Raw genomic sequence first — 25,395 nt, 5'->3', positions numbered from 1 at the left:
AAAAGGTTTACTAGATTATTACCTGGAATGGGTAGGTTGTCTTATGAAGAAAGGTTGGACAGGCCCAGCTTGTATCCATTGGAGTTTAGAAGAGTAAGAGGCGACTTGATTGAAACATATAAGATCCTGAGGTGTCTTGACAGGGTGGATGTGGAAAGGATGTTTCCTCTTGTGGGAGAATCCAGAACCAAGGGTCACTGTTTAAAAAGAAGGGGTCGCCCATTTAAGACAGAAATGAGAAGAAATTGTTTCTCTCAGAGGGTCGATGAGTCTTTGGAATTCTCTCCCTAAAAAGGCAGTGGAAGCAGAGTCTTTCAATATTTTTAACGCAGAGGTAGATAGATTCTTGATAAGCAAGGGAGTGAAAGGTTATTGGGGGTAGGCAGGAATGTGGAGTTGAGGTTACAATCAGATCAGCCATGATCTTGTTGAATGGCGAAGCAGGCTCGAGGGGCCGATTGGCCTACTTCTTTTCCTAATTCTTATGTTTGCATGTTTGTATGAATGGTGAAACAGGCTTGAGGTGCCAAATGGCCTCCTACTGTTCCTAAGTGCTCACTGAACCAGACAATTGGGGAGACATGTGAGAGGAGGTTGGGTTGATTATTGAGAGGTCAAGGAAGATGAGAAAAGAAAATTCAACATGGTCACAGTCACAAAGGATCTAATTTGTGACTTTAGTCAGGGTCAGGGTCAGAGCAGTGCTGCGGCAGGGACAGAGAGATTTAGACAGTGGGATGGGGCCAGAAACAGCGATGAATTTCGGAGGTGATAACAGATTCAAGGATTTTGGAATGGGGATTTGGAGATAGGCACCACTTTTCAAGGACCAAAAGGTCAAGGGTGGATTTTTTGGGTAAGGGGTGATGACCTCCCAAAGGTGCTGACTCTCTCCTCCCCCTCCCCTGAAGGTACTGACTCTCTCCCCCTCCCCTGAAGGTGCTGACTCTCTCTCCCCCTCCCCTGAAGGTGCTGACTCTCTCCTCCCTCTCCCCTGAAGATGCTGACTTTCTACCCCTCCCCTGAAGGTGCTGACTCTCTCCTACCCCTCCCCTGAAGGTACTGACTCTCTCCCCCTCCCCTGAAGGTGCTGACTTTCTACCCCTCCCCTGAAGGTGCTGACTCTCTCCTCCCTCTCCCCTGAAGGTGCTGACTTTCTACCCCTCCCCTGAAGGTGCTGACTCTCTTCTCCCTCTCCCCTGAAGGTGCTGACTTTCTACCCCTCCCCTGAAGGTGCTGACTCTCTCCTACCCCTCCCTTGAAGGTACTGACTCTCTCCCCCTCCCCTGAAGGTACTGACTCTCTCCCCCTCCCCTGAAGGTGCTGACTCTCTCCTCCCTCTCCCCTGAAGGTGCTGACTTTCTACCCCTCCCCTGAAGGTGCTGACTCTCTCCTCCCTCTCCCCTGAAGGAGCTGACTCGCTCCTCCTCCCCTGAAAGTGCTGACTCTCTTCTCCCTCTCCTGAAGGTGCTGACTCTCTCCTCCCCCTCCCTGAAGGTGCTGACTCTCCCCTCCCCCTCCCCTGAACGTGCTGACTCTCCCCCCTCCCCTGAAGGTGCTGACTCTCTCCTCCCCCACCCCTGAAGGTGCTGACTCTCTCTCCCCTTCCCCTGAAGGTGCTGATTCTCCGCCCTCCTCTCATGAAGGTGCTGACTCTCTCTCCCCTTCCCCTGAAGCTGCTGACTCACTCCCCCCACGACCCTGTTTCTTGTAACAGTCCAGTTTCACTGGTTCGGGTATCCTTTGCGTAACTTGTTAAAGATGCTCTTTTTTATATCTGAACCCAGTGAGTGATTGCTGACAGGTTAGTTGACCACGAGGGGCATCACAGTTGAGTCTAATGCTGTCTCGCGCATACATTTTCTCGTCGTGATCAGTGGCTTGTCATCAGGTTGCATTTCAGTCCTACTCCAGGATAGCTCAGCCCAGCTTATATTAGCAAATAGCACAGACCTGGCTCAAACCCTGACCTTCTTAAATCACATGTATGACTACATGGTGTTGTCACACCAATGTGCTTTGTTGAATGATAATTTTATTTAATCCACTGACTGGAGATCTGAATTTATATTTTATTTTATTAAGAAATTTTTTAAAAACAGATAATAGATGACTTTGTTAGCAGCTTAAGATGGTCACTTAATTTGCAACACTGTATCCTACATTGCAAGGCCTGTGAGGAGGGAGACAAAACGTCTTCTCATCCCAGCAAGAACCAAGACCCAGGAAGTTTAAGGGAACTGCTTGTTGTGTTTCTTTTAGAAAAAAGAAATACTGCTTACTACTATGCTTGAATCATTGAGTGACTGTCATGTGACAAGATCATCTCCATCTGTGGTTTTAAGGTTGTGTTTCTCTACAGCAGCAGGGAGAAGCATCTGGAAAATGACATGTGCAGACCCAAGTGGGGGTCCCTCTCTCTCTCCATTCCAGCTTGGAAGCTTTCAAATCCTGCCTGTTGACTGACCACCTTTGCATACTCTGGCTACAATCAGAAACCCCAATGGAGGAAATCATCTGCCTCGCTGTCTCCAAGAGACCCACTGAACCAGTCATCTACCTCTTCAAACTAAAAGCCTTAGGACCACCGAATTCAGCTAGAAGCCAGCCAAATCACCAAACGCAACAAACTGTATACCCATTTTTTTCCTATGGACTCTAACTCAACCAATCTACCTTTCCTCACTCTGTAACCTATTTGTGTGTGTGTAAACCTCCAGTGTGCGTGTGAGTGAAAGTCGGCACGTAGTTTATTATTTACATTAGTTCGGTTTAGGTACAATAAAGTTAACATCTTTCTTTGTTAAACTCAAGAAAACCTGTCAGATTGGTTAATGTTATGATCATAGCAAGTAAGTAATCAAACACCTACTGAATTAGCCAGTACATCCAATTTAAGAAAGAATTAAATCTGTTGTGGTCAAACAAGGAGAGTGAAAAGAGGGAAACCCGTCAACCCCTCCTCACTTGACCTTAACAGTGTATTGATCCACCAAGCAATGCCATGAAATACCAATAGGTTTCAGCACTGGGTCAGTGGGGGCACTCTCTTTCTCTCTTCAGGCTCAGAAGGTCATGGGTTCAAGTCCCACTCGAGAGACTTAAGCACATAATCTATGCTGACACTCAATAGTACGGAGAGAATGTGGTGCTGTCTTTTGGACGAGACTTTAAATCGAGGCCCAGTCTGCCCTCTCATGTGAAATATTCCATCATACTGTTTATAAAAAAGCAGGGAGTTCCCCCTGTGTCCTGACTAATATTTATCCTTCAACCAACATCATTAAAACAGATTATCTGGTTATTGTAATAGAGCTTTTAGTGGAATCTTGATGTGTGCATAAATTGGTTACCGCATTTCCTACATTACAACAGTGACTAACTACACATCAATAGTCCTTCATTGGCTGTAAAGCACTCTGGGACAAGCTGCAGTGATGAAAGGTGCTAATATAAATGCAAGTAGGCACTTTCTTTGCTGAATGTGATAGGATCACAACTCCATTCACCGAGGGCCTCCTATTTGCTGCACATTCTGCGTTTAATGGATTGTCTGCTCACCTCACTGGGCCTGGTTTCTAATACTCCAGTATTAGAACTTTGTAAGGCACAGACACTGAGTTCCACCCTTACTCATGTGCAAGAGTTGCTTCCTCTTTTTATTCATCTATGTAAAATCATTTAGTATTCTACTGACAACCTTCCTGATTTACTTCCTCTCGACCTCACAAAGGACACTAACTGTCTCTCAGCTGTTTACAAGTGCACCTGCAGTCTGACTCACCAGAGCCTAGGGACAGGCTGTAAAGTCCTCACTCACCCCCCCTCACCCCAGCTCCCGCACCCCGCCCTGCTGCTGAATGTTTCACCTCAATCCTGACCACTGCTCCTAATCCATTCAAATTGGACAAGTTTGACAAACAATTGGGAGAAAGGAAGAGGGAACAGAAATGGAGAGAGAAAGACAGAGAGAAAGAAAGAAAACAAGAGAGAGAAAAAGAACGAGGAAAGAAAGGAGGGATAAGCGAAAGGAAGATGAAAATAAAAGAGTGAGAGAGAATGGAAAAGGGAAGATAAAAATAGGGAAAGCAAGAGAGAGAGAAAGAGATAGGGAAAGAAAGAGGATAAGCAAGGAGAGAACAAGGGTGTGAGAGAGACAGAAAGGTAAAGAAAGAGAAAGAGAGGGAGAGAGAACATGCTGTGCTTGATTGGGTCAAAAAAACTCCTTATTGTGACAAATGTGAAATTAATCAAAATTCAGATCAATTTGGTTTCTTTGAACTGCTCTCTGACACATCAGTTCCACTCATGCCCCACATCTCTTTATTGCTGACAGTATGTGTTTCCTTCAGTTCTCTGTGATAGGGGAGATAATCGCTTCACTTATCTTCAACACTATGAGTTCTGTTTTACTGTTGATGTCTTGGGTCTTGATTCTAATCTGCACTTCAGATAGTGCAGTGCGCCCGCAGTATTGCACCTCCAACAGTGCAAAACATCCTCAGTACTGCGCCTCTGAGAGTGCAACACTCCCTCAGTACTGTCCCTCCAATTGTGCAGCACTCCCTCAGTACTGACACTCCAACAGTACAGTGCTCCCTCAATACTGATCCTCCCACAGTGCAGCGCTCCCTCTGTACTGACCCTCCAACAGTACAGCGCTCCCTAAGTACTGCCTTCTGACAGTGCTGCAACTCCAACAGTGCTGCGCTGTCTCAGTACTGTCCCTCCAATTGTGCAGCACTCCCTCAGTACTGACCCTCCGACGGTGCAGCGCTCTCTCAATACTGTCCCTCCAATTGTGCAGCACTCCCTCAGTACTGACCCTCCGACGGTGCAGCGCTCTCTCAATACTGTCCCTCCAATTGTGCAGCACTCCCTCGGTACTGACCCTCTGACAGTGCAGTGCTCCCTCAATATTGACCCTCCCATAGTACAGTGCTCCCTCAGTACAGTCCCTCTGACAGTGCAACACTTCCTCAGTACTGACCCTCCGACAGTGCAGCACTCCCTCAGTACTTCCCCTCCAACAATGTAGTGCACCCTCAATAATACCTCTCAACAGTGCAGCACTCCCACAGTACTGCCCTCTGACTGTGCAGCACATCCTCAGTACTGCCCACCAACAGTGCGGTGCTCCCTCAGTACTGCCTCTCTGACAGTCCAGTGCTCCCTCAGTACTGTCCCTCTGACAGTGCAACACTCTCTCAGTACTGACTCTCCCACAGTGCAGCGCTCCCTCAGTACTGCCCCTCCAATAATGTAGTGCACCCTCAGTAATACCCCTCAACAGTGTAGCAGTCTGTCAATACTGCACCTCCAACAGTGCAGCTCTTAGTACTGTGCCTCCGACAGTGCAGCATTCCCTCAGTACTGCTCGTCCGACAGTGCAGCACTCCATCAGTACTGTCCTTCCAACACTACAGGTTTCCCTCGGTGCAGTGGTCCCTCGGTATTGCCCTACTGACAGTGCAACACACCCCCAGTATTGCCCTTCTGATAACGCAGCAAAGTTTATTCGTTTAGGAGACATCTAGTTTCGAGAAATTTCTGTTAGTCTTTAAAGAGAGACTTTCTAAAATACCAACAAAAGTACCCACAGTCAGCAAAACAGCTGTGACAGCTGCTGGGGAAAAATAACCTCCACAGTGTTAACAGTACAGAAAACAAAGTGGATTCAAGTTTCTACTGCCTGGTCCAATTATTCAATGGATAGAATCCTACAGCACAGAAGGAGGCCATTCAGCCCATTGTGCCTGCTCTCTCAAGGGGCTATCCACCTGATTCAATAGACCAGCCTCATGGTTCTTCTCAGGACCATGTCCACTGCGGAATCTTAGTGACCCTGTGTCTGGGTGACTGAGTCGACACCAGATTCAGCATGTTGGCTGGCCAGTTTCATCGGAAACTCCTATGATTTGCACTTTACTGATTTAATTCCTCTGAGTCAGAAGATCATGGGTTCAAGTCCTACTCTCGGACTTAAGAGCACATAATTAAAACTGAGAACTGAGTACTGAGGGAGTGCTGCACTGTTGGAGGAGCTGTCTTTCGGCTGAGATATTAAATCAAGGCCCTGTCTGCCCCCTTGGCTGGATGTAAAAGATTCCATGGCACTGTTTGGAGAAGAGCAGGGTTCTGGTCGATATTTATGCCTTGACCAAAACTAATTATCTGCTCATTATTTCTGTGCTGTTTGTGGGTTCTTGTTATGGGTAAATTGGCGGCCACATTTCTTGCATTAGAACATTGACTGCACTTCAAAAGTACTTAACTGGATGTAAAACATTTTGAGACAACCTGAGGTTGTGAAAGGTGTTATAGAAATGTAAAGCTTTCTTTCTTTCTTCTTAACAATATAATTCGCCATTCCAATTCACTTGCTATGCAAGTGAGATACTGTTATGGATCTCTATTCCCTTTGCATTGCCTGGGGATTTCTCAGAAAGCTTCATTCATAATAATTAATCAATGCAAACAAATCAGACAAACAAATTTAAATTTAAACCTTTTTTGCTGTATATTATTTGTGATATACTGTCGACCCGCCCCACTGCTGACATTGTCCTCACCAGGCCCAAAAAGGGTAATTCCAAGTGAAAAGGACATAATGCACTCTTCTGCTTTGTTTTCCTGTTGCAATGCCATTTGTTCAAATGCCCATGGCCCACTTGGGTGCCACCTGCCTGTGCCATGCAGAAGGCAAGTTCTTTCTTTCTGCAGGAAGGGGACTAGAGCTGAAACTCTTCTGGCTGTTTCCAGACAGCTGTCACAAGGCCCTAAAGTAGGACACTTCTCCGGCCTAAAACAGTGGTTGACTTTCTTCATCCACTCCTCCAGAAGCTGTTCCCTGTCAGGGGCGGGTCGCCTATATAAGCAGCTATTTCCTGTTCCAAAAGGATTGCAGAGAAATATTCATTACCAGTGGGGGAGGGTCTGCACCAACAGCACAAACGTGGTCAATCAGCTTGTATATCTCAGCCATTTTTGTTTCTTCCAACATGCGGTCTCTCACACTCATCCTGAGAACCTGATGTGGCAGGTTTCGGATTATTTACAGACATTCTGTTTCCAGTGTTACTTAAGATATTTTCAATTACTGGGGTACTATATCAGTATGCTGCAGATGTAACTGCGACACTCGAAGTGTGACGGGCAGGAAACGCACGTTAAGTGCACCGTTTATTTATTTTCGCCAATGTTATATTCACATGCCCTTAATCATCCTGAGCGCTTATTATTTTTAAAGGGAGATAAACTGAAGCTTTAACCCAGCTGGTCCCACCATCCTATATCCTATCTCTAGTCAAACAATGGAGGGAGTCTCTTGCATCAATCACAATGAGCTGAGATAGGAGTATTGAACAGGCCTATTGTAAATCACTGAAGAACAGTAATTATTGTCAAAATTTGGCCCCAAATTAATTTGATTAATATATATAGTGTTGGTAATGAGTTTGGTTGGGAGAATCAGCCTGCCAAGCCCAACAGGAGGTTAGTTCCATATCTGCCTTATCTACCCGTCCCCCGCCCACACCACCACCGCATCCCCCCCCGCTCCCCAGCCAACCGCATCCCCAAGGTCTTTCCCCCGTCAACAACTACCTCTACCTCCCTAGCCTATTGTGTATTAATTTCAATTCAGTCCTCACACCCTACCCAGGTAGTAGATCTCTAATCCCACTTGGCCTTCACCTTTCTAAGGATTGATGTTGCTATTCTGTCTGGTTTTACTCTCACAGTATTCAGGTGTGCAGGGCATCTTTCCATTCCTATGCAAAACCCAAGTTGCACCCCTTCAATGTTTGTGGTCAATGATTCCTTACAGATACATGGTTGTAGTCCATACTCTTTAGTGTATAGTTTGTATTCTATACCCGTTTAATATTAAGTTTTGCAGTCTAAGATCCTTCAGTTGTAAACAGCAACCAGCTCTTACTGAGGCTGAATCTGCACAGAGCAGGAGCAGCTGAAGAGGAACTAAATGCATTAAAAAAAAACAAGCTTCCTTGCCCCACAGTTTAACTCATTAACTGCTGGATTTCCTCGGCAGCTGCAAGCTGGACAAGAATCTTCTGGGCACTGCCTGGTTTAAAGGCTGAACCCTCAGGCACAGTGGTCCCTGGTGTACCGTCTTCTTCAAGAGGCAGGACAGGGAACTGTGTCATTGAGGGAGGCTGAGACAGAGAGCGGGACCAGGCCATTTTCAGGAGGGGTGGGGGGAGAGGCATCATAAGCCACTGCCGACTGCTCGATGGGGAAAGAGCAGCATCGGTCTGAAATGAGAGTGGAATTCCTGCTGGCAACAAACCTAAGGTGAGGCATGAAAAAAAAAGGGAAAAAGACATGGGAGGCTGTCCACTGTGGCTCAGTGGTACCACTCTCCACTCTTGAGTCAGTACGTTATGGGTATGGGCCCACTTCAGAGGCCCGAGCACATAATCCAGGCTGGCACTCCAGTGCAGTACTGAGGGAGTGCTGCACTGTCAGAGGTGCCATCTTTCAGATGATGCCTTGTCTGGTGGATGTAAAGATCCCACAATATAATTTGAAGAAGAGCAGGGGTGTTATCCCTGGTGTCCTGGCCAATATCTATTGCCCAACCCATCATCATTAAAAGGAAATTATCTGGTCATTATCACACTGCTGTTTGGAGGACCTTGCTGTGTTTCCTAAATATAACAGTGAATTCAGAAAAGTACTTCATTGGCTGTAAAGCATTTTGGGATGTCCTGAGGGTGTAGATGCACTATAGAAATGCTAATTTTTTTTTTCTTTTTGAGGGTTATGAAGATGTTTGCAAGTCTCTCTTTTTTCTTTTTAGATGGTTGATTGCCAAAGCAGTGCCAAAATGTCATTCCCGCCCCTAAGCGTTACACCTCAGCATTATCAGTCCAATTTCCTTCAGTACCCCTTCATTAGATAATAACGGTGGGCACCTAGCACCCTTGGCGATTATATGAAGTTCTTGACACTAATCTTGGTGTTCTGATTGAGGATCGATTCATCAATGAGGCTGGAAACAACCCTTTCCAGAGGCCCAGGACAAACCGGCAAAATAAGAAATGTAAACACTAAAATGGACAAAGTTTTCTGGAGCTGAATTGTCAAGTGTCACATGTAGCCCTTGGGCTATAGGTTGGGCAGCCCTCTGTAGGTCTTGTGTGGGGATCAGATGGTGATTATGATTGGCCAAACAGCTGGCAATAGTGATAGTCCTTTCTGACATGATAATGCCATAATTCAGACCAACACCAAGGCTACAGAGTGTAGGAGGAGCTGCATGTGCTCACCTTATACTGTAACCTTTGGCCAATTGTCTCACTTGCAGACTTTAAATAGCATTGCCAACTCTGGTTGGGAATATTCCTGAGATGTCCCCACATCCTACCTCCAACTGCCCCTCCCCCATACTCCTGCCCTTGGCTCCCCAACAAGACCATACACGGCGCACGGCCTTCCCACACCAATTGCAAAGCAAGTAGACTTCATTACCCGCTTGGATGATTCTTAACTGTCAGTCAGCCTCTTTTTCCATGGTCAAAATTTTTTAAAACACAACCATTGCATTGGAGGCGAGCCTTTAATTTTCCTGGAGACTCCAGGCCAATCCTGGAGGGCTGGAAATTCCAGCTTTAGAAGGCAGCAGGCCCAGTAGCAAAGTTCTGTTGCTCAAAAATACTATTCAGCATTTTAACTGAGTTTACTATTCCTTCACTCACACTGTATGCTCACTTTGCTAAGCCTGGGTGACCAAGACACTTATTGGGCAAACCTTTCAAATTTGGCATAGCGATGTAAAAGCGTAATTAACAGATCGGCCTTCTTGGTCAGATCCCATCTGGAGTAACAGTGTTCAGTTCTGGGCACTGCATCTCAGGAGGGATATATTGACCTTGGAGGGGTGCAGCACAGATTCACTGGAATAATACTGGGGCTTAGAGGGTTAAATTTGAGGACTGGTTGTATAAACTTGGCTTCTATTTCCTTGAATTTAGAAGGTTGAGAGGTGCTCTGATCGAGGTGTTTAAGATAATTAAAGGAGTTGATAGGGTTGAATCATAGAATCTCACAGAATAGAAGGAGGCCATTTGGCCCATCATGTCTTTGCTAGCTCTTTGAAAGAGCTGTTCAATTTAGTCCACAGTGCAGCTTTTTCCCCATAATCCTGCAAATTAGTCCTCTTCAAATACATGCCCAATTTCCTTTTGAGAAGTTCCTACGGAACCTGATTCCACCATCATTTCAAGTAATACATATCAGATCAGAACAGCTGCGTGTGTGAAGAAACTTCTTCTAATTTCCCCTCTAGTTCTTTTGCCAATTGTTTGAAATTGCTGACTTCTGGTTACAGGCACTCTGGCCAGAGGAAACAGTATCTGCCTTCTTGTTCTAGCAAAAGCCCTCATAGTTTTGAATGCCTCTATTAGGTCTCTGCTTAACCTTTTCTGCTGTAAGGAGAACAATCCCAGCTTCTCCAAACTCTCCACATAATTAACACCTCATCCCCAGTAAATCACCTCTGTACTCTATCCAAGGCCTTGGCATCCTTCCTAAAGTGTGGAGCCTAGAACTGTACACAATACTCCAGCTGATGCCTAACCATAGACTTGTAAATGTTTAGCATGACTTCCTTTTTTTGTATTCAACGTCCATATTTACAAAGCCAAGTATCCCATGTACTTTCTTAATCACCTTATCAGCCATCTTCAAGGTAGATACAGAGAAACAATTTCCTCTGGTTGGAAAATCCAGAATAAAATCATAAAATTAGAGCCAGGCTATTCAGGAGTGAAATCAGGAAGCACTCTTTCACTCAGAGAGTCATGGAAATCTGGAACTCTCTTCCCAAAATGCTGTGAATGCTGGGGTCAATTGGAGCTTTCAAGACTGAGATTGATGGATTTTCATTGGGTAAGGGTATCAAGGGAAATGGAACAAAATGAGTAAATGGAGTTGAGGTGCAGATCAGCCATGATCTGATTGAATAATGAGGCAGGGTTGAGGGGCTGAATGGCCTTCTCTAGTCCTATATAACAGACCTGAGGGGTGAATGACCTCCTCCTGTTCCTATCTAACAGACCCAAGGGGCTGAATGACCTCCTCCTGTTCCTGTGTAACAGGCATGAGGGGCTGAATGGCCTCCTCTTGTTCCTATCTTCCTATACACCATGCCAGATTTCCCTTTCCAAGGAAGTCAATGGAAAGTAAATTTGTGTAGGGGTGTATAAAGGGCGGCTGATCCATTAACTCCCATTAGCTAATGCTAACCCATGCCAAAGTTAAAAGGTTTGGCCATTATCTGTTAATTAAAATAGATTAAATGAGCCTGGATACATCCAGTTAAAGCTGGGCCCCTTAAAGAGTAAGGCAGGCTTTACAAATCCACAATTACATGGGAGCCCTGCTACCCACTCACCCCACCACCACTTCCACCTTATAATAAAGCAACAGAAGATGTTTGTGACTGAAAACTCTCCAAAAACGCAGACCCAGCTTTTGTTTCCAGCTCAAAGTCAGAGAACATTGTAACGTCTGCACTTTTATTTTGGTGCAGGACACGACTGCAATTCTCAGAAGATTTGAGTAACTTCCCCCTTAGCCTCTCCTACTCTCTGATAAAAAATGTTTGCAGCAATTGAAGAATTACTCCATGTCAACTCTTAGAACATAGAACATAGAACATTACAGCGCAGTACAGGCCCTTCAGCCCTCGATGTTGCGCCGACCTGTGAAACCATCTGACCTACACTATTCCATTTTCATCCATATGTCTATCCAATGACCACTTAAATGCCCTTAAAGTTGGCGAGTCTACTACTGTTGCAGGCAGGGCGTTCCACGCCTCTACTACTCTCTGTGTAAAGAAACTACCTCTGACATCTGTCCTATATCTATCACCCCTCAACTTAAAGCTATGTCCCCTCGTGTTTGCCATCACCATCCGAGGAAAAAGTCTCTCACTATCCACCCTATCCAACCCTCTGATTATCTTATATGTCTCTATTAAGTCACCTCTTCTCCTCCTTCTCTCTAACGAAAACAACCTCAAGTCCCTCAACCTTTCCTCGTAAGACCTTCCCTCCATACCAGGCAACATCCTTGTAAATCTCCTCTGCACCTTTTCCAAAGCTTCCACATCCTTCCTATAATGCGGTGACCAGAACTGCACGCAATACTCCAGGTGCGGCCGCACCAGAGTTCTGTACAGCTGCAGCATGACCTCGTGGCTCCTAAACTCGATCCCCCTACTAATAAAAGCTAACACACCATATGCCTTCTTAACAGCTCTATTAACCTGGGTGGCAACTTTCAGGGATTTATGCACCTGGACACCAAGATCTCTCTGCTCATCTACACTACCAAGAATCTTCCCATTAGCCCAGTATTCTGCAATCCTGTTACTCCTTCCGAAGTGAATCACCTCACATTTTTCCGCATTAAACTCCATTTGCCATCTCTCAGCCCAGCTCTGCAGCCTATCTGTGTCCCTCTGTAACCTACAACATCCTTCAGCACTATCCACAACTCCACCGACCTTCGTGTCATCCGCAAATTTACTAACCCACCCTTCTACACCCTCATCCAGGTCATTTATAAAAATGACAAACAGCAGTGGCCCCAAAACAGATCCTTGCGGTACACCACTAGAAACTATACTCCAGGATGAACATTTACCATCAACCACCACCCTCTGTCTTCTTTCAGCTAGCCAATTTCTGATCCAAAGCACTAATTCACCTTCAATCCCATACTTCTGTATTTTCTGCAATAGCCTACCGTGGGGAACTTTATCAAACGCCTTACTGAAATCCATATAGACCACATCCACGGCTTTACCCTCATCCACCTGTTTGGTCACCTTGTCAAAAAACTCAAAAGGTTTGTGAGGCACGACCTACCCTTCACAAAACCGTGCTGACTATCTCTAATGAACTTATTCTTTTCAAGATGATTATAAATCCTATCTCTTATAACCTTTTCCAACATTTTACCCACAACCGAAGTAAGGCTCACAGGTCTTGTTCAATGGTCGCGCTCTTATCCCTGAGTCCTAAAGATTATGGGTTCAAGTCCCACATTAGAGAGTTGAGCCCGTAACACTGAAACTCCAGTGCAGTACTGAAGGAGTGCTGCAGTGTCAGAGGTGCGATCTTTCAAATGAGATAATAAAACAAGCCTGTCCATCCTCTCAATTTGGATGTAAAAGATCCTGCATTCAAAGAAGAGCAGGGGAGTGCTTGCTGACATCCCAGAAACATTTATCCCTCATCTACCGACACCATAAACAGATTATCTGGTCAGCTATCACATTGCTGTTGTGGTAAGTTGCTGTGGTGCAAACTGTCAGCTGCATTTCCTACCCTGCAAAAGTCACTCTACTTCATAGAATCGTACAGCACAGAAGGAGGCCATTTGGCCCATTCTGCCAATTAGACCCACTCTCCTGCTCTTCCCCACAACACTGCAAATTTACCCTTTGCAAGTATTTATACAATTCCCTTTTGAAAGTTATTATTGAATCTGCTTCCACTGCCCTTTCAGGTAGTGTATTCTAGATCATAACAACTCACTGCATAAAAAAAATTCACCTTATCTCCCCTCTGTCACTTTTGTCAATGCTCTTAACTCTGTGTCCTTTGGCTACTGACCCTTTTATTTATTTAGAGATACAGCACTGAAACAGGCCCTTTGGCCCACCGAGTCTGTGCTGACCAAGAACCACCCATTTATACTAACCCTACAGTAATCCCATATTGCCTACCACCTACCTACACTAGGGGAAATTTACAACAGCCAATTTACCTATCACCTGCAAGTCTTTGGCTGTGGGAGGAAACCGGAGCACCCGGCGAAAACCCACGCAGACACAGGGAGAACTTGTAAACTCCACACAGGCAGTACCCAGAATCGAACCCAGGTCCCTGGAGCTGTGAGGTTGCGGTGCTAACCACTGCACCACTGTGCCGCCCTTCTGCCCTTATTTACTGTATCAAACTGCCTCATAATTTGGAATGTATATATTCCGAAGTACTCATTGGTTGCAAAAGGCTTTGGGACAGTCTGAGGGCTTGAAAAGTGCTCTATAATTGCAAGTCTTTTTTTGTTTAACTAAACAATAACCTCATAGCAGGGAATCCTGTAAATGTTCACAGGCCATGAAACAAGCTTGACGCCTTTCTGTTTTGTGCATATCAACATGAGGGATTGTCAGTGCTGCCCAGTGAAGCAGTCCCCGGGTACAGCTTAAATTACAAACCCACATGCAACTGCCCTTTCAGTGTAATTACCTCTTTTCATTGAACATAGGCTTATAGACAAAGAAATTTGGCCTCAATGCTCTGGTTCTTCAGGGGCTAAACAGCTTCCTAAGGATGGAATCTTGTCACTTTCAATAAAGAATCAAGGGGTGGGATCATTACCAGATCCCAACCCCACACTTAATGACAACGCCTGCCTCGCCATCTTCTGACAGGCATCCTTTTAATTGACTGTCTCCAGGCCCACTGTCCAATTAAGGATGGTAGGTGGGTTCCTGAGGCTGCAGGCCCAATCAGAGGGCCTGCAACCTTGGAAGGACGGTCGCCCCACCAGCAGAGATGGATGATGCTGCTGCTGCAGGCTGGACACCATGAGGGCGCCTCCGTCATGAGGCAACCTCGGAAAAGGTTTAAATTTTTTAGCAATAAATTCTGGCCAAAGCTGCCAGGCCACCCCTTTAGAGGGGAAAACTAAGACTCCAAGAAGCACACACTCACCAAGAGCTGAAAGTGCACCACCTGCCGCAAAGGCCAAAAAAATCATGGTGCAGTGACCACACCCGAAATAAGCATTAGCTCCTGTGAATTAATACAGCCAGGGAGAGGAGGAGGAGGTGGAGAGGTGAGTCTGGGAGGAGGAGGAGGAGGAATGGGGCTTGGAGGAGGAGTGGGTCCTGGAGGAGGTGGAGGAGTGGGACTGGGAGGAGTAGGAGTGGGTCCTGGAGGAGGAGAAGGTGTAGGGCTGGGTGGAGGAGGGGGTCCAGGTGGAGAAGGAGTAGGAGGAAGTGTAGGAGTAGGGCTGGGTGAAGGAGGAGTGGGTTGTTTTTGTTAGAACAGCTGAGATAACAGGGTAGATCGATCAAAGTAATTTAAATTATGTAGGAATGGAGCTTAGTAGATAGAAACAAACTGTTTCCATTGACTGAGGGTCTAGAATGAGGGAACATAGATATTAGATTAAATGTAAGAGATTCAGGACAGAGAGCAGGGGAAAATGTTTTTTCCGCAGAGGTCCTGATGATGTGGATAGTACTCCCAGAGCTGGTAATTGAAGCATAGACAATGTTAATATTAAGACTGGTTAGATAGGTAGTTGAGGGAAAGGGAAATAAAGGGTATGGGTAGAGATGGGAATTTTGCTGTGCCTAAATTGGCTGCTGTATTTTCCTGCATAACAACAGTGACTGCACATTAGAAACACCAACAATTTGGTTTCACACAAAGCCTTTAATGTGCAAAAACCTCCTGAGGAGCTTCATAAGGGTGTCATCTAAAAATGAACATGTAGTGACAAAAGGAAATATCAGGAGGGGCAGCCAACAGCTTGGCCAAAAAGGTGGGTTTTAAGGAGTGTCTGAAGGGAGGAGGGAGGTGAAGTTTAGGAAGGGAATTTCATGGTTTGAATGCTATGTTGCTGAAGGCACAACTGCCATTGGTGTGAAGGGAGTAATTCATTGGCTGGGGAGAACTTTGAGATGAGAATTGAAAGCAGCTATATCAATGAAAAATCATTTCATTTTTCTTCTATTTTTCAGGGCTGTTTGGAAGGCGTAGGCTGTTTTGGAGAATAGGAGCTGGTGTCAGCCTTTACTGGTTTTCCAGGTTTAGCACATATGAGTTACAGGCAGTTCCTGCTGCCCACCAGAATCAGGACTGAGACAGAACCAATGCATTTAGAATCATAGAATGTTTACAGCACTGAAAGAGGCCACTTGGCCCATCGTGTCTGCGTGGCCGAAAAACGATCCACCCATTCTAATCCCACCTTCTAGCATTTGGTCCGTAGTCCTGCAGGATACGGCACTTGAGGTGCATATCCAGACTCCTTTTGAATGAGTTGAGGGTTTCTGCCTCGACTACCCTTTCAGGCAGTGAGTTCCAGACCCCCACCACCCTCTGGGTGAAAAGATTTTTCCTCATCTCCCCTCTAATCTTTCTACCAATCACTTTAAACCTATGCCCCTAGTCACTGACCTCTCTGCTAAGGTGAATAGACCCTTCACCTCCACTCTATCCAGGCCCCTCACAATTTTGTACATTTCAATCAGATCTTCCCTCAGCCTTCTATGTTCCAAGGAGAACAACCCCAGCCTATCCAATCTTTCCTCATAGTTGCATTTGTCCAGTCCCAGCAACATCCTCGTAAATCTCCTCTGTACCCTCTCTAGTGCAAATACATCCTTTCTGTAATGAGGTGACTAGAACTGCACACAGTACTCAAGTTGTGGCCTAACCAATGATTTATACAGTTCCAGCATAACATCCCTGCTCTTAGATTCTATGCCTTGGCTAATAAAGGAAAAGATTCCATATGCCTTCTTAACCACCTTATCGACCTGTCCTGCTACCTTCTGGGACCTGTGGACATTCACTCCAAGATCACCCCTCACTTCCTCTACACTTCTCAGTGTTCTCCCATTAATTGTGTATTCCTTTGCCTTGTTTGACCTCCCCAAATGCATCATCTCACACTTCACACGTTGAATTCCATTTGCCACTTTTCTGACCACCTGACCGGTCCATTGATATCTTCCTACAGCTATCATCCTCGCTATTTACCATACGGCCAATCTTTGTTTCACTTTCATTGGTAGTCAAGCGCAATAAAATTGCAAAAACTGGTTAACAAACTGGGAGCTAGCTTGAAGATGACTGACTAGAGAAGTTTGCAAAAATTATAAAAGGTATTGAGAAGGTAAATCCTGAAAGATTGTTTCCTCTGATTGGTGAATAGATAACAAGACACACAGACTGAGGATCAGCACTGGGAGAATGAAAGGGGGAAGACAGGAAGAATGTTTTCACACTGAGGGCAATTAGAACAAAGACTGGTTTACCATAAATGGCTACTGAGGCAAAAACGTTAACATCATCAAAAGGGAATTGGGTAATGATTTAAAAAGGAATATAAAAAGATATGGGGCAAGGGCAGGGAAATGGAATTATAATAGAGTATGCCACTAAAAGACCTGACCCAGCACAGGGAGATGGGCTAAAACTTTCAGATAAGATGTTTAAAATCGAAACATTGTCGGAATAGTAACTAGAGTCAACAAAAGATAGAGCAGATGAAGTAGAGTGGGAGGAGGCTCATATAAGACCATAAAGACAGGCACAGTCCAGTTCGGGCAAGTGGCTGGTTTCTGTGTGGAAATTCAATGTAATTCTGTGAAAAAACTACAACAACTTGCATTTATCTAACACCCTGAATGTAGTAAAAAGTCACAAGACAATTCACAGCAGTGTAATCAGAGAACATTCACAGAGAAACAGCTGGTAAGGATGGGGTGCTGGTCACACAGCCCAGAAGGCTCAAGGCTCAAATCCCAATTCCCATTTGAACCCGCTGATATCAGTAACACAGCAGTTCTGGCAGGAATCTGACAGGCTTTTCCAGCTCCTGATTTCTGTCCTCTGACACTTGATGGAAAATGTCTGTCACTGGGTATCAGGTGATCAGATGACTGCGATTGGCTGTGGGGTCCTGCACAGCGAAAGTTACTATTCACTGGCCGGGAACACATATGAAGGGATATGGCTTCATGGTACTGTCTACTGATGGGGTGTGGGTTCACAGGTACTGTCTGTTGATGGGGTGGAGATTCTCAAGTAGAGTCTATTGATGAGGTGTGGGTTCAGAGGTACTTTCCGATGATGGGGTGTGTGTTCTTAAGTACAGTCAATTGATGGGGTGTCAGTTCTGCCAAGCTGTCTATTGATGGGGTGTGGCTTCTCGGATACTGTCTATTGATGGGGTGTGTGTTCTCAGGTACTGTCTATTGATGGGGTGTGTTTTCTTGGAAACAGTCTATTCATGGGGTGTGTGTTCTCGGACAATGTCTCATGATGGGGTGTCTGTTCTCGAATAGTGTCTATTGATGGGGTGTGTGCTCTCAGATACATTCTACTGATGAGGAGTGTGTTTAGTTTAGTTTAGTTTAGTTTAGAGATACAGCACTGAAACAGACCCTTCGGCCCACCGAGTCTGTGCCGACCATCAACCACCCACTTATACTAATCCTACACTAATTCCATATTCCTACCACATCCCCACCTGTCCCGAAATTTCCCTACCACCTACCGATACGAGGGGCAATTTATAATGGCCAATTTACCTATCAACCTGCAAGTCTTTGGCATGGGGGAGGAAACCGGAGCACCCGGAGGAAACCCACGCAGACACAGGGAGAACTTGCAAACTCCACACAGGCAGTACCCAGAATTGAACCCGGGTCGCTGGAGCTGTGAGGCTGCAGTGCTAACCACTGTGCCACTGTGCCGCCCCTTGGATACTGTCTACTGATGGGGTGAGTGCTTTCGGATAATGTCTATTGATGAGGTGTGTGTTCTCGGAAACTGCCTATTGATGGGGTGTGGGTTCCCAGATACTGTCTTTTGATGGGTTGTGTGTTCTCGGAAACTGTCTATTGATGGGATGTGTATTCTCGGGTACTGTCTATTGATGGGGTGTGGGTTCACAGATACAGTCTATTGATGGGGTGTGGGTTCTCAGATACTGTCTTTCCATTGGTTGTGTGCTCTCAGATACTGACTATTGATGAGGTGTGTGCACTCGGAAACTGTCTATTGATGGGGTGTGTGCTCTTGGATACTGTCAATAGATGGGCTGTGTGTTCTCGAATACTGTCTCATGATGGGGTGTGTATTCTCGAATACGGTCTATTCACAGGGTGTGTCTTCTCTGATACTGTCTATTGATGGGGTGTGTGTTCTCGGATACTGTCTATTGATGGGATGTGTGTTCTCTAAAACTGTCTCATGATGGGGTGTGTATTCTCGAATACTGTATATTCACAGGGTGTGTCTTCTCGAATACTCTCTCATGATGGGGTGTGTTATCGGATACTGTCTATTGATGGGATGTGTGTTCTCGAATACTGTCTAATGATGGGGTGTGTGTTCTCTGATACTGTCTAATGATGGGGTGTGTGCTCACGGATAATATCTATTGATGGGATGTGTGTTCTCAGGTACTGTCTAATGATGGGCTGTGTGTTCTCGGATACTGTCTAATGATGGGGTGTGTGTTCTCGGATAATATCTATTGATAGGGTGTGTGTTCTCAGATGCGGTCTAATGATGGTTAGTGTGTTCTCGGATAATATCTAATGACGGGGTGTCTGTTCTCGGATACTGTCGAATGATGGGGTGTGTGTTCTCGGACACTGTCAAATGATGGGTGTGTGTTCTCAGGTACTGTCCATTGACGGGGTGTGTGTTCTCGGATACTGTCTAATGATGGGGTGTGTGTTCTCTAATACTGTCTCATGATGGGGTGTGTATTCTCGAATACTGTATATTCACAGGGTGTGTCTTCTCGAATACTCTCTCATGATGGGGTGTGTTATCGGATACTGTCTATTGATGGGATGTGTGTTCTCGAATACTGTCTAATGACGGGATGTGTGTTCTCAGGTACTGTCCATTGATCGGGTGTGTGTTCTCGGATACTGTCTAATGATGGGGTGTGTGTTCTCGGATACTGTCTAATGATTGGGTGTGTGTTCTGGGATACTGTCTAATGACGGGATGTGTGTTCTCAGGTACTGTCCATTGATCGGGTGTGTGTTCTCGGATACTGTCTAATGATGGGGTGTGTGTTCTCGGATACGGTCTAATCATTGGGTGTGTGTTCTCGGATACTGCCTAATGACGGGGTGTCTGTTCTCGGATACTGTCTAATGATTGGGTGTGTGTTCTCGGATACTGTCTAATGATGGGTTGTGTGTTCTCGGATACTGTCTAATGATGGGGTGTTGGTTCTCAGGTACTGTCCATTGATGGGGTGTGTGTTCTCGGATACTGTCTAATGATGGGGTGTGTGTTCTCGGATACTGTCTAATGATGGGGTGTGTCTTCTCGGATACTGTCTAATGATGGGGTGTGTGTTCTTGGGTACTGTCCATTGATGAGGTATGTGTTCTCGGGTACTGTCTAATGATGGGGTGAGTGCTCACGGATAATATCTATTGATGGGGTGTGTGTTCTCGGATACGGTCCATTGATGGGATGTGTGTTCTCAGGTACTGTCTAATGATGGGGTGTGTTTTCTCGGATATTGACCAATGATGGGGTGTGTGTTGTCGGATACTGTCTAATGATGGGGTGTGTGTTCTCGGATACTGTCTAATGATGGGGTATGTCTTCTCGGATACTGTATATAGATGGGGTGTTTGTTCTCAGGTATTGTCCATTGATGGGGTGTGTCTTCTCGGATACTGTATAATGATGGGGTGTGTGTTCTCGGATATTGTCTAATGATGGGGTGTGTGTTCTCGCATACTGTATATAGATGGGGTGTTTGTTCTCAGGTATTGTCCATTGATGGGGTGTGTCTTCTCGGATACTGTATAATGATGGGGTGTGTGTTCTCGGATACTGTCTAATGATGGGGTGTTTGTTCTCAGGTGCTGTCCATTGATGGGGTGTGTATTCTCGGATACTGTATAATGATGGGGTGTGTGTTCTCGGAAACTGTCTAATGATGGGGTGTTGGTTCTCAGGTGCTGTCCATTGATGGGGTGTGTATTCTCGGATACTGTATAATGATGGGGTGTGTGTTCTCGGAAACTGTCCATTGATGGGGTGTATTTTCCCGGATACTGTCTAATGATGGTGTGTGTGTTCTCTGATACTGTCTATAGATGGGGTGTGTCTTCTCGGATACTGTCTAATGATGGGGTGTGTGTTCTCAGATCCTGTCTAATGATGGGGTGTTTGTTCTCAGGTACTGTCCATTGATGGGGTGTGTGTTCTTGGATACTGTCTAATGATGGGCTGTGTGTTCTCGGATACTGTCTAATGATGGGGTGTGTGTTCTCGGATACTGTCCATTGATGGGGTGTGTGTTCTTGGATACTGTCTAATGATGGGCTGTGTGTTCTCGGATACTGTCCAATGATGAGGTATGTGTTCTCAGGTACTGTCTATTGATGGGGTGTGTGTTCTCGGATACTGTCTATTGATGGGGTGTGCGTTCTCGGACACTGTATAATTTTGGGGTGTGTGCTCACGGATAATATCTATTGATGGGATGTGTGTTCTCAGGTAGTGTCTAATGATGGGCTGTGTGTTCTCGGATACTGTCTAATGATGTTTTGTGTGTTCTCGGATCCTGTCTATTGATGGGGTGTGTGTTCTCGGATACAGTCTATTGATGGGGTGTGCTTTCTCGGATACTGTCTATTGATTGGGTGTGAGTTCTAGGGTACTGTCTATTGATGGGGTGTGTGTTCTAGGGTACTGTCCATTGATGGGGTGTGTGTTCTCGGATACTAACCATTGATGGGGTGTGTGTTCTCGGATACTGTCTAATGATGGGGTGTGTGTTCTCGGATACTGTCTAATTATGGGGTGTGTGTTCTCGGATACTGTCTAATGATGGAATGTGTGTTCTCAGGTACTGTCCATTGACGGGGTGTGTGTTCTCGGATACTGTCTAATGATGGGGTGTGTCTTCCTGGATACTGTCTAATGATGGGGTGTGTGTTCTCAGGTACTGTCCATTGATGGGGTGTGTCTTCTCGGAAACTGTCAAATGGTGGGGTGTGCGTTCATGGATACTGTCTAAGGATGGGGTGTGTGTTCTCGGTTACTGTCTAATGATGGGGTGTTTGTTCTCAGGTACTGTCCATTGATGGGGTGTGTGTTCTTGGATATTGTCTGATGATGGGCTGTGTGTTCTCGGATACTGTCTAATGATGGGGTGTGTGTTCTCTGATACTGTCTAATGATGGGGTGTGTGCTCACGGATAATATCTATTGATGGGATGTGTGTTCTCAGGTACTGTCTAATGATGGGCTGTGTGTTCTCGGATACTGTCTAATGATGGGGTGTGTGTTCTCGGATAATATCTATTGATAGGGTGTGTGTTCTCAGATGCGGTCTAATGATGGTTAGTGTGTTCTCGGATAATATCTAATGACGGGGTGTCTGTTCTCGGATACTGTCGAATGATGGGGTGTGTGTTCTCGGACACTGTCAAATGATGGGTGTGTGTTCTCAGGTACTGTCCATTGACGGGGTGTGTGTTCTCGGATACTGTCTAATGATGGGGTGTGTGTTCTCGGATACTGTCTAATGATGGGGTGTGTGTTCTCGGATACTGTCAATAGATGGGCTGTGTGTTCTCGAATACTGTCTCATGATGGGGTGTGTATTCTCGAATACGGTCTATTCACAGGGTGTGTCTTCTCTGATACTGTCTATTGATGGGGTGTGTGTTCTCGGATACTGTCTATTGATGGGATGTGTGTTCTCTAAAACTGTCTCATGATGGGGTGTGTATTCTCGAATACTGTATATTCACAGGGTGTGTCTTCTCGAATACTCTCTCATGATGGGGTGTGTTATCGGATACTGTCTATTGATGGGATGTGTGTTCTCGAATACTGTCTAATGATGGGGTGTGTGTTCTCTGATACTGTCTAATGATGGGGTGTGTGCTCACGGATAATATCTATTGATGGGATGTGTGTTCTCAGGTACTGTCTAATGATGGGCTGTGTGTTCTCGGATACTGTCTAATGATGGGGTGTGTGTTCTCGGATAATATCTATTGATAGGGTGTGTGTTCTCAGATGCGGTCTAATGATGGTTAGTGTGTTCTCGGATAATATCTAATGACGGGGTGTCTGTTCTCGGATACTGTCGAATGATGGGGTGTGTGTTCTCGGACACTGTCAAATGATGGGTGTGTGTTCTCAGGTACTGTCCATTGACGGGGTGTGTGTTCTCGGATACTGTCTAATGATGGGGTGTGTGTTCTCTCATACTGTCTCATGATGGGGTGTGTATTCTCGAATACTGTATATTCACAGGGTGTGTCTTCTCGAATACTCTCTCATGATGGGGTGTGTTATCGGATACTGTCTATTGATGGGATGTGTGTTCTCGAATACTGTCTAATGACGGGATGTGTGTTCTCAGGTACTGTCCATTGATCGGGTGTGTGTTCTCGGATACTGTCTAATGATGGGGTGTGTGTTCTCGGATACTGTCTAATGATTGGGTGTGTGTTCTGGGATACTGTCTAATGACGGGATGTGTGTTCTCAGGTACTGTCCATTGATCGGGTGTGTGTTCTCGGATACTGTCTAATGATGGGGTGTGTGTTCTCGGATACGGTCTAATCATTGGGTGTGTGTTCTCGGATACTGCCTAATGACGGGGTGTCTGTTCTCGGATACTGTCTAATGATTGGGTGTGTGTTCTCGGATACTGTCTAATGATGGGTTGTGTGTTCTCGGATACTGTCTAATGATGGGGTGTTGGTTCTCAGGTACTGTCCATTGATGGGGTGTGTGTTCTCGGATACTGTCTAATGATGGGGTGTGTGTTCTCGGATACTGTCTAATGATGGGGTGTGTCTTCTCGGATACTGTCTAATGATGGGGTGTGTGTTCTTGGGTACTGTCCATTGATGAGGTATGTGTTCTCGGGTACTGTCTAATGATGGGGTGAGTGCTCACGGATAATATCTATTGATGGGGTGTGTGTTCTCGGATACGGTCCATTGATGGGATGTGTGTTCTCAGGTACTGTCTAATGATGGGGTGTGTTTTCTCGGATATTGACCAATGATGGGGTGTGTGTTGTCGGATACTGTCTAATGATGGGGTGTGTGTTCTCGGATACTGTCTAATGATGGGGTATGTCTTCTCGGATACTGTATATAGATGGGGTGTTTGTTCTCAGGTATTGTCCATTGATGGGGTGTGTCTTCTCGGATACTGTATAATGATGGGGTGTGTGTTCTCGGATATTGTCTAATGATGGGGTGTGTGTTCTCGCATACTGTATATAGATGGGGTGTTTGTTCTCAGGTATTGTCCATTGATGGGGTGTGTCTTCTCGGATACTGTATAATGATGGGGTGTGTGTTCTCGGATACTGTCTAATGATGGGGTGTTTGTTCTCAGGTGCTGTCCATTGATGGGGTGTGTATTCTCGGATACTGTATAATGATGGGGTGTGTGTTCTCGGAAACTGTCTAATGATGGGGTGTTGGTTCTCAGGTGCTGTCCATTGATGGGGTGTGTATTCTCGGATACTGTATAATGATGGGGTGTGTGTTCTCGGAAACTGTCCATTGATGGGGTGTATTTTCCCGGATACTGTCTAATGATGGTGTGTGTGTTCTCTGATACTGTCTATAGATGGGGTGTGTCTTCTCGGATACTGTCTAATGATGGGGTGTGTGTTCTCAGATCCTGTCTAATGATGGGGTGTTTGTTCTCAGGTACTGTCCATTGATGGGGTGTGTGTTCTTGGATACTGTCTAATGATGGGCTGTGTGTTCTCGGATACTGTCTAATGATGGGGTGTGTGTTCTCGGATACTGTCCATTGATGGGGTGTGTGTTCTTGGATACTGTCTAATGATGGGCTGTGTGTTCTCGGATACTGTCCAATGATGAGGTATGTGTTCTCAGGTACTGTCTATTGATGGGGTGTGTGTTCTCGGATACTGTCTATTGATGGGGTGTGCGTTCTCGGACACTGTATAATTTTGGGGTGTGTGCTCACGGATAATATCTATTGATGGGATGTGTGTTCTCAGGTAGTGTCTAATGATGGGCTGTGTGTTCTCGGATACTGTCTAATGATGTTTTGTGTGTTCTCGGATCCTGTCTATTGATGGGGTGTGTGTTCTCGGATACAGTCTATTGATGGGGTGTGCTTTCTCGGATACTGTCTATTGATTGGGTGTGAGTTCTAGGGTACTGTCTATTGATGGGGTGTGTGTTCTAGGGTACTGTCCATTGATGGGGTGTGTGTTCTCGGATACTAACCATTGATGGGGTGTGTGTTCTCGGATACTGTCTAATGATGGGGTGTGTGTTCTCGGATACTGTCTAATTATGGGGTGTGTGTTCTCGGATACTGTCTAATGATGGAATGTGTGTTCTCAGGTACTGTCCATTGACGGGGTGTGTGTTCTCGGATACTGTCTAATGATGGGGTGTGTCTTCCTGGATACTGTCTAATGATGGGGTGTGTGTTCTCAGGTACTGTCCATTGATGGGGTGTGTCTTCTCGGAAACTGTCTAATGGTGGGGTGTGCGTTCATGGATACTGTCTAAGGATGGGGTGTGTGTTCTCGGTTACTGTC

General features: G+C 45.6%; 1 protein-coding gene across 3 annotated transcripts in view; it reads right to left on the bottom strand.

The window, feature by feature from the left end:
* The window catches only part of btk (Bruton agammaglobulinemia tyrosine kinase), a 738,635-nt gene that overhangs the window by 472,389 nt on the left and 240,851 nt on the right, over positions 1-25,395 (bottom strand). Inside the window, exon 1 of one of the 3 annotated variants that reach the window (XM_068047895.1) lies at positions 23-197. The exons of the other annotated variants lie outside the window; for them this stretch is intronic. The gene's annotated coding sequence lies outside the window, so the exon portion shown is untranslated. Of the gene's footprint in view, positions 1-22; positions 198-25,395 lie in introns of those variants that run through there. 3 annotated transcript variants of the gene reach the window in all.

This window comes from Heterodontus francisci, chromosome 15 (genome assembly GCF_036365525.1).
Source record: "Heterodontus francisci isolate sHetFra1 chromosome 15, sHetFra1.hap1, whole genome shotgun sequence".
Lineage (NCBI taxonomy): Eukaryota > Metazoa > Chordata > Chondrichthyes > Heterodontiformes > Heterodontidae > Heterodontus > Heterodontus francisci.
The sequence above is the reverse complement of the archived record's forward strand: the minus strand, read 5'-3'. Positions and strand labels throughout refer to the sequence as shown.